At 35.9% G+C, this 12,049-nt stretch overlaps 1 protein-coding gene across 1 annotated transcript in view; it reads right to left on the bottom strand.

Annotated features, from left to right (window-relative positions):
- Nucleotides 1-12,049, bottom strand: part of KCNH7 (potassium voltage-gated channel subfamily H member 7) — a 209,000-nt gene that overhangs the window by 43,011 nt on the left and 153,940 nt on the right. The window lies entirely within an intron of this gene.

A 12,049-nucleotide genomic window follows, 5' to 3' on the forward strand; every position in this document is an offset into this window, starting at 1 on the left:
ACAAATTTCCTTTGGCTGCTCTTTCAGTCTGACTGAATTCTGACATGAAGGAACAAGACCTTTAAGGATAAAAAGGTAAATTATATTTTGTCTCTATTCAGTGTTTGGGATTGTCAGCAATAATGCTAATTATTGCCTTCTGTGCTGCAAATGATCTCCAAATCCTATGGGACTCAGAACACCATTTCATTTTACGCAGAACGGTGAACAAACATCAGATGGTGACAACCTTCAGTTATTACTCAGTTGGGCAACATTCATGTTCATGAAATCTTAAACCCTTTTCCCACTTATGCTTATTTCTTATTCTCCTGCTATTTAAAAACAATTCTATTTAAAAAAGAGGTTACTTCAAAAGCTATTAAAATGAATAATTCTACTCAAATGAAATGATGATTGGAAGGGGATATACCTTTTTAGTGATATTGTCTGCTTTTATTTCCTTTCTTTTTACAGTTAGTATTTTGGGACTAGAGATTTCAGCTTGTTCAAGACTGAGGGAATCCATGCTCCTCAAACATAATCTTAGACAATTCTAAGGGTCAGCACACTCTTTTCTGTTTAAATTTCCAACAGAAATAGTTGTATAAATCTTAGATCCTATCCTTAGTAATATAAGTGACACAAATCTTATTCAGTCAAATTCTACTCTGAAAGTGTTGTGAGAACATGAACGTTAATAACCACTCTTCTTTGAACTTGAAGAAAGAAGTGATTAAATCATCCAAAAGAATATGTGCTAGCTTCAAGCAGCCACCAAGCACTAGGCTGAGCACTCTGCTGAGGTAGACACTGTTCATCAATTTTTTGTATTGTAACTAAGACTTGCACTTAACTAATGGTGCTGGCTATTTTTTAAAATGCATTAAACATATTAGCTGACAGCAAGTTGAAGCATTGCTTAGTCTCTTAGTCAGTCGTAATATTTTTAGTCCCCCACCTGATGAGTTGACAAGAATGTTTTCTTAGTATTTGAGAACAGTGAGTATATGTGCCAAGTGAACTGCTATTTATAAAATTTATATCACTGTTCTGCTGGATTTTCAGACAATGAAGAAAATGGATTAGGCAACAAGGACAATAAAGCTTACTTCACATGTTTCTTTTTGTTCCTTGAAAATTCCAGACACTCTGCTTCATTTCAGAGCAATGCATAATGTAAATTGGACTAATTCCCCTGAAATTTGACTCCAAATCTAATTTTAGTTACATTTATTCGTAAATTGGTTTAAACTGAGTTAGGCAAAATTGGAGTTTAAAAATCAAAACAATTGGACAAAATAAGGGAATAGCACTATAAAAGTGACCATAATGCATCCAACTTTTTTTGGCAATAGTTTCTCAGACACACAATACAGGAGAGGCTGAACTAACAGTTGTGAGTTTCATATTCATAATGTTATATAGAACTTTACATTTCTGTATTGCTTACTCCCATGCAATGAGAAGTGAAAACAAACACTCATATAACTATATTGCTTTTTGTATCTTGAGAAAGATGTTAGTTCATTTCTCAAATGAAAAATCACAGTTGCACACACACAAAAAACACATAACACATTATTTAGTTTTATTTTGGCAGTTTCAATAAAGACTCATTGAATATAAGATGGATTTCTCCTTTTTCTTATTGTGTAACATTCTTGCAAAGTTTGGGTACTGATGTTGGCCAATTTTGGCCATCTTGGCTAGATGGAAGACTTCAGTCTACTTAGAAATTCACTCAGAAGACCTTTAATATGTCCATTTCCTTAAAATAGAAGTCATCAAATTCACTGCTAGTAAAAAGAAAATGTATTATCTTATCTTTTCTGGACAGTAAAACTCATACTTTGGATTGTAAAAGAGGTAGCTTAGAGAATAAAACATTTTTAAGAGTAAGAAATGTGATTAGGACAAGACTGAAGTACTACAGTGTTAAAACATCTTTGAACCTTGGAACTAGACAGGATGAAAAAGCCAAGCTTCCTTGCATCTTACTAAAGAGAAGATTATAGTGCTAAGCAGAAAAAGACATACCAGCTGCAATTGGTTTCTCTTAAGAAAAATTAGGAGTATTCAAAATTGATTAAACACCACCTCACTCTGGCTTTCCTGGGGAAAGCAGGAATGTATTTATAAAAGGCATGTTTTACAAGCAGTATTAGATGATAAGATAAGGTGATAATCTATTTAAAATGAGAACATTTCAAGGTTAAATAAACTTTGCTATATTTCGCCTTTGAGGACAGAACTCTGATATAAAATTAAACTTTTCTGTGTTCATGTGTATCTCATTCACTGTTGAAGCAGCACTGCTGCAAGTTAGAAGACTTCATTCAAACTAATTTTTGATTCTGTGAATCTTGCTTGAGGTGTTTCACAAAGACAGGGCTGGTGAGCACCTTCTACACTTTTTAGGTTCATGCACTCACTTCCTAAAATCACAAGTTCAGGGTGGCTTTTGTTATAGAAGGGCTGCAATGAGATACCCAGGAAAATATGGAGTGAGATCAAAGTAACCGTCATAAAATAGCACAGTTTTAGATTTTTCTTTCTGAACTGTTTGGTATTTTTCAGTTCCTCAAAGATGCCAGTAGTTCACTGAAATGGAAAGAAAATATATTTAAGGATAATGAAAATTTATTATTGGATGCTGTTCTGTTAAGCAAGAGGAGAAAGGAAGTGTAGGTACCAGAGGTGTACCAGAGGGACAGTTAATAAAAATAAAAGTTTCAGTAAGCCTTACACTGTTCATGGTGTAGTCTGTTTTGAGGCAGTTCTATCATCTTTTCTCTCCAGGAAACCTGCCTGGTACCAGGTATAATTTCTGGCCTGTGTTGTGTTTTAAAGATCTTGTTTTGCATAGTGCTTTTTGATGAAGTTTCAAAGAGCCAAATTGGGCTCTTTGGCCATATGCTTCACTGAGTAACTGGATTGTGTAGGGGACTCTTGCTGTAAGCTCTGCAGCATCACATGCAGAAACAGTATTTGACCCTTCTTCCCTGTACAGGTTAATTTATAAAATATAATATGTAGGCAAAATGTTATACAAGATGTTGGATGACCTGGGAATTTTACTCTGGTGTCTTACTGAGTTTCTCAGTAATCTTAGGCAAGCTGTTGTTTAGTATCTCTAATTTCTGTCAAGTAAAGAAAATAATATTTACATCTGGAAGTGTCCTAAAGGATAATGAGCAGAAGACTTCCATAAAAGCTGCTTTGCTACAGCCATGAGCTCCCATAATTCTTCTCTAAATTTAGTTGATTATCCTTATTTTTTTAAATTAATTCGCAAAAATATTTGTCCTCTTCTGCTGCACCAAAAGAATTGTGACTAGCAGGTCAAGAGAGGTGATTTTCCCCCTCTACTCCACTCTCATGAGACCCCACCTGGAGTGCTGCATCCAGTTGTGGGGCGCACTGCATGAGATGGGCACGGTCCTGTTGGACCAAGCCCAGAGGAGGCCACAAAGATGAGGAGGGGGCTGGAGCACCTCTCTTATGAAGACAGTCTGAGTTCAGCCTGGAGAAGAGAAGGTTGTAAGAGAGCTTATAGAGCCTTCCCATATCTAAAGAGGGCCTACAAGGAAGTCAGAAAGAATCTTTTTGTGAGAGGACAAGGAGGCATGGTTTTAAAGTGACAGAAGACAGGTTCATGTCTAGATTATTATTAATTCCTAGATTACATGCTAGGAAGTATTTACTGTGAGGGTGGTGAGTCACTGGAACAGAGTGCTCAGAGAAGTTGTGGTTGTCTCATCCCTGTGAGTATTCAAGGCCCAGGCTGGATGGGGCCTGAGCAACCTGGAGCAGTGGAAGGTAGCCCTGCCCATGGCAGGGAGACTGGAATGAGATAACCTTTAAGGTCTCTTCTAACCCACACCATTCTATCACTCTATGATTCTACTATTCAAACTGTAGTTTCAAGACACTCTGAGAGACCCATACTGCTATGACATGTATGTATATTCATAATGTTTGTTCTGAGGCATTTTCATTCTAAATTTATTAAAGAATGCAAATGCACACAGTAAAAACCAAGGACCTAGAAATAAAGAAGCATAATAGCATATGAATAAATCACAGCAGAAATAATAAATTAATAATGCCACCATGAATTTTTAAACAAATATTTCTGTCAAAACATTTCATGGATTAACAGTATGGTTTCCTGGTATTCTACCACTTGATGAGAGCAAGTCTAGGACAGGGTTGCCGCATGCTGCACTCAGGCTCTTTAAGTGACTATAGAGCTAAGTAAAGCACATGAAGATGAAAAGAACCAGGAACCATTCCCAATGCATTCAAGAAGCACTGAACTCATCCCATGGACATATTGCAATTGCATGGACCAAATGCAAAATGCAAGTTATTCACAAAATATTGGACTTTTTCACCTCTGCTAAGAAGTCATAATATTTTTTGTGCTGTCTATTTCCAAACAAACAGAAGATAGGTAAATAATATACACACACAGAAAGAATATGTAACATATTCACAGTCTAGGTAACACTTTTCATCTCAGACAGAAGTACTGCACATCCAGAAAATTTGAACAAAGAACAATGTTTACAGGTAATAAAATATAAAAAAAGGTATAAGGGCTTGAGTGAAATGGAACAATTTTAAGGTAGATGGATACAGATATCTGTGTGAAAAATAGATGTAGAAGTTTGATAGTTGCAAACATTAATAAATTAGATGGTACTTTGCTATGTCTCATGACCAAGTGTGCCTCATATGAAGTGTATGTATATTTAAATGGTGTAGTGATATTCAGTACTAAATACAGTTGTGTCACTGCTGCTTTTGCAACAGATGAATTAAAGTAAATCTTGTACTAACAAGGTTAGCTACCGCACAGCACCTTTCATGTTAAGAGAATTTCATAAACATTTAATAAAGTTCAAACTATAAATATAGTCCCAAATTACTTTGGGAACTTTAAAATAAACATTTATCTCATCCATAAAACATCTTGTGTAAAACTATGAAAGATGGTACCTGTTCAAATACAATGTTGGAATATTTATTTCTGGGAAAAACTATATGACATGAAAAAATATTATTTTGCCAATGTGTTGCTGCACTCACTCCAGCAGTAGTCCAGTGCTAGGTACACAGCCCTGAGAACTGAGTGGATGATCACTCCTGCATACTTAAGCCAGGAAGGATGTAGAAAATCTAGAAGCACATCAGCTCCTCATCTGCTGAGAGACTTGAATATCTACTATGAATAGTGATTTAAGGAACTCATTGTATAAATCATAATGAACATCATAATATGGAATGACATGAAAATGTAAAGAAGAAACTGAACCAGGATAATTGTATTGTAAACATTATTGTAGCTAGTGGAAAAAAAAAGGAAAGAATTTGTCTCTCTAGATCTAATCCAAATACACAATACAATGTCTTCCTTTTTAAAGGTAGTTTTGAACTACTTTTCAGATCTTTATCAACAAGGTTAATAACAGTATTGCACAGGAAAAACTGGGAAAGGAAAAGTAATGAGAAACATGAATCAGACTTGTAAGCAAAGGCCATATTCTTGTAATTGACTGTTTTTGCCCTGACCTTAAATCTGAATGATAGTGCATTCAAAATGAGGCAGTATTACTTCAGCTATAAAATTATTTTAACAGATTCTATGGCAATTTCTTCTCTTGAAGTAACCTCTCCTGTCTCTCTTTTCTTCTGTGTATGAGTTCTATTGAAGCTATAACTAGCTATAACTAGCTATAACTATGTTCCACATATCTTTACTTTTCCTCCCTATTCATACAATTACCATGAGACATCAACAGACTGGACCTCCTAAGGAGATTTCTGAATGTAAAACCAACTAAAAATAAATATTACACGAGTATTAATGAACAAATGGAATTTAAATTAACATTGACTTTCTGATAGTAGGCATTACCTAATTCCCCAAAAGACTTTAATGGATTTTCACATTTCAGTCATCTTGATGATTGTCTTCCTTATGCAGACATGAACAGTTAAGAAGATTACAGCAGTACTGAAAGAAAGCTGAAGTGGTCTTGATTTGATGCAAACACAGCATTACTTATGGCTTTCATATATCAGCTTTACAAGGTACTTTTACATGTAAAAGATATTTTTACATGTCTTTCAAAGGACAGCTACAAAAGAACATCTGAAATAGGAATGGTGGGGAATGCTAATAATAGTTGCCTTCTTGTCTTACTCCCTTTGTTTTAATTAAAGGTTTTAAAATTGTGTAATATGACTATTTGTATATAATGCTCAATGCTGAAACAGTCTCTGTGAGACTGTTTGTAGTAAAGTAATGAAGTCTTATACAGAAGGTTTTTATTTTTTTTTTCCCTTCATCTTCATATTCACCGAGTGTAATATTGAAACAGAACTTCTGCTAGCAGTGGTAGAACCTGAAAATTCAGATTATCTAAGTGCATTTTAATTTTTTTTTTTGTTCCAGATATCAATCTGTGACTACAGAAGCTTGTTTGAGAGAAATGGGACTTCCTTGGAATGCTAAGTGCCTTGCTGAGGCCATGAAGGGCTGAACTTTCATGAAGTTATCAAATAATTATATATCTTATTCACCTAAACATATTTACATACACAGCAACCCAAAATCTTCAAATGGTTAAAGAAAGTTATGTGTGTCCTGTGATGAAAACAGTAGAACAGACTTTTTCTTCTGTTTGTTAAGTAAAATTGTTTGGGTTTCAGGGAAATTATATTTATCGTCTATTACCATCAAAAAGACTCTTTCACCAAAATTGAATACATGTAATATCTCTAACCTATAATTTATTTTTAAGCTAGATATTAAAAGATAGGAGGTATTTTATAGTTCATTTTCCATGAAAATATTAAGAAATGGTATATAATCTTAAACCTCAGGAGCCTCTTCCTGCCAGTCAGTATATAATTACTTCGACACTGGTGGGTAATGCATTGTCAGAGCAATACTTAGAAGCACATAGATTTACTAAGAGCCCTTTACTGATCTTTAAAACTTAAATTAGGGATATACAGATTACTAAAGAAGATACTTACAAAGAAGATATTGACTGCTTTTAGCAAAAGCTAATGACAGAATATGTATTAAAAGCTGTGTAACCCTCTTATTTAAAATTCACTATGAGATATTATTTCAGAAGACAGCAAATGCTATAGTTCAACATTCTAGTGAGTTTGTGAGTTATTCATTGCTCTTCTGGCAACATTCAGCTGCTGACAAGCACTTATATGTCTGAAAACAAGGGTCAAATTTCTTATAAGGGCTTAAATAATTGTGTGGTTTTTAGTAATCAAGAGTATATTTTCTATCATCTGTTCATAGAGTGACAATAAAAGAAGCAGGTTTTGTGCTTGTTGATGTTATCTCATTCTTCTTACATTTTTTATTATTATACATTTTGACTGGTTTGCTGGCTGTCAAATACTTTAATCAGAAAGAAAAGCATAAAAGCTATAAGAATTTCTGAAGTGCATGGAGAGATAATGAAGTAGCTACATTCACAGTTTGGTTCTATGATTACAGTACTTACTGACATAACTGTCAGGAGTACAGGAGCAAGGAAGAAAAGATCCTTATGCATATCATCATATTTAACTTTCAGTTTTGTGGTAAATATTTTTTCCAGAATTTTTTTGCAAAAAAAGCAAACTTTCTAGAAAGTCTGCATTTTGTAATTAGACCCCATAGTGTTTAAAAATGTATGAACTGCAATTGAAACTGCTCTGGTAGGGAGAAAAGCTTATTTTAAAAATTACCATCTTCCCTGTGGCTTTCCTTGTTTGTGCTAATGAGTACATCCCAGCCTTGTTCACTTAAAGGAGATATTTAGTCTTAGCATTCTGCCCAGGTTGCCCAAGTACTGCTCTCAACACCACTTTTAGGAAAGTTAAGTGTGTTACCCAAACTTCTATAAAATTTGGCCATTAATATTTTAACCAAAAAGCCATTTGACAAGGGTAGATGAAACAGATTGCATACATAGATACAGACAATCAGATGATACAAATTACATTTCATTAGTAAAACCAACCCATAAAAGCATGATCCAGAATTCTAGTGCCACCCATTCAATAAATGTTAGTTAGGCATGGAAAAAGGGTGGATTTGTGACCATGCAGAAGTGAGCAGACAACTTTGCCTTTGCTCACACAGTAGCTGGATCTTACATTAGACACTTTTATTGTTTTACAATGCAAAAACTTATTTTAGTTTTGGGGAATTGTGGCAAGACATGGTATGATCTTCGTGGTGATTCTTCACTAATACTCTGGTATTTCAACACAAACAACAACAAAACAAAAATAGCACAGAATCAGTGAGACAAAAGTAAGTCCTTGAGAAGCTCTACCTTGCCCGTGCTATGCTAAATGAAGCTTATGTTTTGGAGAAAACAAGAGGTTTTGTTTATGGTTTTAATGAGTATCCTGATTTTGACTATGAGAGAGTTAATTTTTGTTCTTAGTAGCTGACACACTGCTCTGTTTTGGATTTAATACGGGAATAATGTTGACAACACACTGATGCCTTAGTTGCTAAGTGATGTTTACCGTAAGTCATGGATTTTTCAGTTTCCCAGGCTCTCTCAGTGAGCAGGTGCACAAAAAGCTGGGAGGAAGCATGGCCAGGACAGCTGACCTGATCAGGCCAAATGCATAGTCTGCAGCATAGAATGTCATGGCCAGACTACAAACTGAGGAGCACTACCAGGAACACAGACTTATCATGGCCTGGGAATGGGTTTGGCATCAAACCATTGGCTGGGAGCAATTGTATTGTACCACCTGTTTTTCTTGGGTCTTCTTCCCCTGTGTCTCTGTCTCTCCCTTTTTCTCTTCCTCCCTCCTTTTGTTTACAATTGCTATTAGTACTATATCACTCCCGACTTTCCCCATCATCCCACTGAGGGTTCAGGAAGGACCTGGGCAGTTGCTGTATGATACTTTGTTGCCAGCTGGGTTAAACTGTGACAACCAGGGAAATATGGAAATCTTTTTGGGGCTACTGCAAGCACTGAAAGCTCAATCCAGTGGAAAAAATGCCTGGAATAGAAGCCTTTAAGCCTTAATCTTCATTGTTTTCTAGATATATTGACTAATTTATCACACTGTGCAAACTACAGTTTCCTTTCCTTACTGGATATTGTGGGTGTGAAGAAGTGAGAAAACAGACAGCACAATATATCTGCAAATAACTATTCTAGACAAAACTCATTTTTCAAGCTTTTTTTAAAAACCTGTAAGAAGGCTAGCGTCTGCATCCTATCCTAACAAAATTTGTCAAAATAAATTAGCTGGCCTCTAACAAGTTCTGCAGAATGGCCATGAGCCACAGGTTCTGATTTTTTTCTCAATTCCAAACCCAGTAACTAACAGCATCAGAGACTAAGACGCAGCAAAATGTGTTATTCTCCTTTGGTTATAGTCTTCCATTTGTAACTCACCTACAAACCCAGTGAAACTAAATTTCCTTGAACAGAACAAAGTGGTACAAATATGAACCCATATAATTCAGAAGTTATTTTGCTTTGAAAGAAAGGTTTCTTCATAATTAATAGAATTAATTTAGAAGGTAGAACATTTTCAAAGATGGATACTTAGAATAGAAAAAAAATGCAAAGCTGTGAAATGAAGAACTTTCCTTCCCATTTAATAAATGTTTCTCATTTATTAGTAGTAGTATACTCAATAGTCTGTCTGAAGCTGAATATACCATTTCATGGAAGCTTCCAAGATATTGAGTAGTTACTGGAATTTCCATATATATAAAGATGCTGCCTTAATGTAAAACTGGCAATTCTTTGAGTAAAAAAAGAAATTTTTGTGCTTATAAATAAAGCTAAAGTATCTTAAGGACAATTTCACCATGTGCTACAATGCAAGATTTATACAATTGTCAAAGAAAAACAGACTTACCTAAGGTAAATCAAATATCAGAAGAAAAAACATTGAGTTTTCTACATACTATGAATATTAGGAAAATATTCATGCAATTGCAGTACTTTATTTCAGATAGATTTTTATTTTATAGTATATTTTTGCTATTTAGATGGTGTTGGAGATTGAATGTTATAATTTGTGGCTTAAACATCTTCATAAAGGACTTAGGCCTATTATAGCAAAACTGTACTAGAAAAGCTGCAGAGAAGATCACCACACCCTAAACAGGCCTTCTTCTGACCGAAGCCCAGAACTCCTTGGTGAAGACAGTTCTCAGGTCTGGTCTCAGGGGGAAGAATACATCCACAGCTTGATGAAGCTTAACATCTTCAGGGTGGAGACCACAACCTCAGGGCTATCAGCTGCCAGGCTCACACAGACCCTTGAGCCTAAAGGGTGGGGGGAGAGAGGTGTTGGGTGTGAGGTGAAAAAGCCTCTGGTCAGAGGCAGTGAACACCCATCCTCCACTGTGCAGAGCTCAGATGTGGGGCCACTTCACCCTGGGAAAAGCTGCATCCCCATGAAGGACAGCAGCAGCGTGTCATGGCCTATCAAAGGCCTCCCCCAAAGGGGTCCTCAAACCCTGCACCAGAACACTGCAACATGATGCAACATATCCAAAGTGTTGCAAGGGACAATGTCAAACTGGCCCCCTTAGGGAAGGCATCTTGGACGTTCCCACCTGGCCCAAACATACATCAATCCACTGCATTCTGTACTTTTTGGTGCAGTGGCAGGGGGCAAGGGGAGGGGGAACTCTCACCACCAAGAAGACCAGATGGAGGGGGACGAGACATGGTTGGGACCCCAGGAAGAGCAATATGTTTCCACCTAATCCCTGTCACTCTCTCCCTGTCTCCCCACTCCCCACACACAACTCTGTCTTTCTGTCTTTCTGTCTTTCTTCTCTCTTTCTCTCTCTCTCTCTCTCTCTCTCTCTCTCTCTTTCTCTCTCTCTCTCTTGCTCTCTCTCCCCCTTTGCTTCTTTTACTATTACATGCAATATACAATTTTTTTTTTTGGTACCAACATCTAACCTCATCTGGTTTTAACAATGTTTTTGGGTATATTTCAAACCTCTCTGGGTCTGATCCCAGTTATTCACAGATGCTTCACTTCCCTCATTCTTCCGCGTTTAAACTGGTTTGTAACAGATGGCGTGAACTAGCCACTTTTAATAAATACTTCCTAGAGATTTTTGTTGTGCTACACTTATTGATTTTATGTTCAGTAACACCAACACCATCCATAAATATAATTTAAGGAGTGTTCCTCCCTTTTACTCCCTTCCTTTTTTTGTAACTTACTTTTTTTTGAAAAACATTAACTCTGAATTATTCTGGGTTTGCCCTTCTTTATTGATCCTATTACCAGTTACCAGCTGAAAGCATTATCCAAGTTCTAACACATGACAGGGAATAGATGAGAAAAATATCCTTCTTATTTGGCTTATTAATTTTGAGGGCATTCAGAATTCATCAAACATCACACTATGCTGACTGGGGTTAATGGTCTTTGCTTTTCCTTACTATTTGTACTAGTTTGAAAAAAAATGCTAAACCTTATCAGACCCTAACTAGAAAATATTTTCCTCAGTTGCCACTACATCAAAAACAACTAATCCACATGCTTTTTTCCTCCCCCCACCCAAGACAAAAGAATAACAACCTCATTGCTATTTCTTGTTAATGTACTTAATGACCTCATTTATAATTAGTGTTGGAACATAACTGCTTTATAATCACTATCGAACTACCTGCAAATTGCAGGAACATTATTTTTAAAATTTAGTTTATTTATCAATTTCTTTCATTAGTGATGTGTGGGAGAGTACAAATTTCCTTGAAAAAACTAATCATCAGATTACCCACAAAATTTTCAGTTTGTATACTAGCTAGTATTACATTAAAAGAGAAAAGAATTTAAATTGTTAGCTGACCACACTTGCCTTTTTTTTTCCCCCAAGAAAATTACTCTTAAGAGGTGTGACTATATAATTTCAGGTAAATGCTAAACATTGCCTGTCCAGGTTATGGCATTTTGTGACTAGATCAAACACTGGTCCTACAGTATGTACATGTGAGGTGCCTGGCATTACAGTAGAGTTCAGAGTCCA

This window comes from Pyrgilauda ruficollis, unplaced genomic scaffold (genome assembly GCF_017590135.1).
Source record: "Pyrgilauda ruficollis isolate IOZ18807 unplaced genomic scaffold, ASM1759013v1 scaffold3, whole genome shotgun sequence".
In the NCBI taxonomy this organism is placed as follows: Eukaryota; Metazoa; Chordata; class Aves; order Passeriformes; family Passeridae; genus Pyrgilauda; species Pyrgilauda ruficollis.